The 3,492-nt window shown below is 44.3% G+C and overlaps 1 pseudogene; it reads right to left on the reverse strand.

Moving 5' to 3' along the window:
- Positions 1 to 2,045: 2,045 nt before the first annotated feature.
- LOC121278545 lies at positions 2,046 to 2,169 on the reverse strand (annotated as a pseudogene).
- Positions 2,170 to 3,492: the final 1,323 nt, after the last annotated feature.

The raw sequence follows: 3,492 nt of genomic DNA on the forward strand, positions 1-3,492 counted from the left end.
ACTTGTGCTCCTGAGCTAGCCATGAGCCTAGCCAAGCTGTTCCAGAACAGCTACACCACTGGCATCTACCCGGCAATGTGGAAAATTATCCAGGCATGACCAGTCCAAAAAAACTTGGGCAAATCCAATCTGGCCAATTACTGTCCCATCAGCCTACTCTCAATCATCAGCAAAGTGATGGAAGGTGTTGTCGATTGTACTATTAAGTGGCATTTACTCAGCAATAACCTGCTCATTGATGCTCTGTTTGGGTTCCACCAGGGCCACTTAAACGCTGCCCTCATTAAAGACTTGATCCAAACATGCACAAAAGAACTGAACTCAAGACTGAAGTGAGAGTGACTGCCTTGACAACAAAGCAGCATTTGCCTGAATGTAGCATCAAGGAGCGTAATGTAATCAGGAGGGAAACCCTCCACTGCTTAGAGTCATATATAGCACAAAGGAAGATGGTTGTGGTTGTCTCAGAACATCATGGCAGGAGTTCCTCAGGGTAGTGTCCTCGGCCCAACCTAGGCTATGACTTTCCCTCCTTCTTAAGATCAGAAGTGGGGATGCTCGCTGAAGGTTCCACATTGTTCAGCACCATTTGCGACTCCTCAGATACTGAAGCACTCTGTACCCATATTCAGCAAGACCCTGGACAATATTCAGGCTCAGGTTGATAGGTGGCAAGTAACATTCATGCCACATAAGTGCCAGGCAATGACCATCTCCAACAAGAGAAAATCTAACCATCTACCCTTGAAATTCAATGGCATTACTATCACTGAATTACCCCATTATCAACATCCTGGGGACTTACCATTGACCAGAAAGTGAAATGGACCAACCATATAAATATTGTGGCTACAAGAGCAGACCAGAGACTGGGAATTCTGCACTGATTAACTCACCTCCTGACTCCCCAAAGCCTGTTCCCACTTACAAGACACAAGTCAGGAGTGTGATGGAATACTCTCCACTTGCCTGGATGAGTGCAGCTCCAACAACACTTGAGAAGCTTGACACCATCCAAGACAAAGCAGCCCGCTTTATTGGCACCCCATTCACTCTAATCCACCACTGACGCACAGTGGCAGCAGTGTGTACCATCTACAAGATGCACTACAGAAACTCCCCAGGCCCCCTCAGACAGTACCTTCCAAATCTGCGACTACCATCCATTCTTAATTAGCACATTCGTTTAGATAATATCACCAACTTTAACTTTAACACCTATGTGTTCTTTTGTACTATTGTTGTTGACATCTTTTGATGATCTGCTTCTATCACTGCTTGTTTGTCCCTACAACCACACCCCCACTCCACCTCTCTCTCTCTCTCTCTCCGCCCCCCACACACACACCTTAAACCAGCATATATTTCAACTCTTTCTTGGACTCGAACTCAAGTTCTGTCGAAGGGTCATGAGGACTCGAAACGTCAACTCTTTTCTTCTCCAAGGGTAGCGGATGCATAGGAGCACCACCCACCTGCATGTTCCCCTCCATCCTGACTTGGAAATATATTGTCGTTTCTTCACTGTTGCTAGGTAAAAATCCTGGAATTCCCTCCCTTATGGCACTGTGGGTATACCTACACCACATGGACAGCAGTGGTTCAAGAAGGCAGCTCACCATCACCTTCTCAAGGGCAATTGGGAATGGGCAATTAAATGCTGGCCTAGCCAGCGACATCCACATCCCATGAAGTGGTTTTAAAAATCACTGAAAACAGATTCTCTGACCATTACTGCTTGTCGGAGCTTGTTATGTGCAAAATAGCTGCCAGGTTTTCTACAAACTGTGAAAAGTAATTCACTGGCTTTGAGGCCTCCTCTGATGATGAAAGGCACTACAGAAATGCACATCCTTTCCTTAAAATGAAATTTGATTTTTGAATTTCGTGAGAATAGTAAAGGCAAAAGGCTATGATTCTATTCTACGATTTGCACATTAAAAAAGTCATTCATCATTAATGGGCTTTTAAATTCTAAAAATAGAGGGCATATTCTGGAAAAATATGTCACTGTCCAAATGTAATCAAATTATTCCTCTTTTTCTCGGAGCGCCAAGACAAACGATCACCAACAGCTCCAAGAAACAAAAATTGTGCTTTCGAAATCTCTTGGTATCGATTCCGCGCAGATGAAGTGCCAGTACCTCATCCATGTGCTATTCCTTTTTATCTGCTTTACAAGAGTGTATTTTGAAGTGCTGGAGTCCTTCATAACATCTCTTAAAATGTATTAATTTTGACGTCCAGCAAGACTTTGAAGCAGTAGGTGAAGCTGACTGGAGACCAATCTCAATGGGTAGGTGACAATAGAAATAACAATGGTTAAAGTGCAGAAGGAGGCCATTTGGCCCATCATTTCCATGCCATCTCTCTGCAAAAGCAACCCAGCTGCTCCCACTCCTTCACCCATAAGACCATAAGACCATAAGACATAAGAGCAGAAATTAGGCCATTCGGCCCATCAAGTCTGCTCTACCATTCAATCATGGCTGATAAGTTTCTCAACCCCGTTTTCCCACCTTCTCCCCGTAACCTTTGATCCCCTTACCAATCAAGAACCTATCTACCTCCATCTTAAATACACTCAATGACCTGGCCTCCACAGCCTTCTGTGGCAATGAATTCCATAGATTCACCACTCTTTGGCTAAAGAAGTTTTTCCTCATCTCTGTTCTAAAAGGTCTTCCCTTTACTCTGAGACTGTGCTGTACTCTCGTGTCCTAGTCTCTCCTACTAATGGAAACATCTTCCCCACGTCCACTCTATCCAGGCCTTTCAGTATTCTGTGAGTTTCAATCAGATCTCCGCTCAACCTTCTAAACTCCATCGAGTATAGACCCAGAGTCGTCAAACGTTCCTCATATGTTAAGCCTTTCATTCCTGGGATCGTTCTCGTGAACCTCCTCTGGACCCTCTCCAGGGCCAGCATATCTTTTCTGGATATGGGGCCCAAAATTGCTCACAATAGTCTAAATGTGGTCTGGCCAGGGCCATTCCCCATTCCCCACAGCTCAGGTAATGCTTTCTCTCTTCAGGTGCTTATCCAATTCCCTTTTCAAAGCCACGATTGAATCTCACGGCAGAGGTGCATTCCAGATCCTAGTCACTTGCTGTGTTCTAAGAAAGGTTTTTCCTCCATATGGTGAGATTGTTACTTTTAAGCAGTACACATCAGCAGAACTCATAGTAATAATCATTGAAGATTGCAACCCAGACTTTGCGCCTTTAGTGTAGAGCATCCCAAACCAACAGCACGTTTCACAGACTGGGTGAAATCTCGGGTGGCCTGTATAAATGTGTGCAATCCTGCACACCTGATATTTCGATGAATGCTTCCACTTGAAGCACTCTACAGGGAAACACAAAAGCAGGTAGTTTAACCCTCCCTTTCCAGGTCTGTCAATGATGCACTTCCCAAGTAGCACAATGGCAAAGGCCACTAATATATTTAGTCACAATTTACCTACTTGCAATGAAATAGTTCAATTAACA

Source organism: Carcharodon carcharias, chromosome 5 (assembly GCF_017639515.1).
Source record: "Carcharodon carcharias isolate sCarCar2 chromosome 5, sCarCar2.pri, whole genome shotgun sequence".
NCBI lineage: Eukaryota > Metazoa > Chordata > Chondrichthyes > Lamniformes > Lamnidae > Carcharodon > Carcharodon carcharias.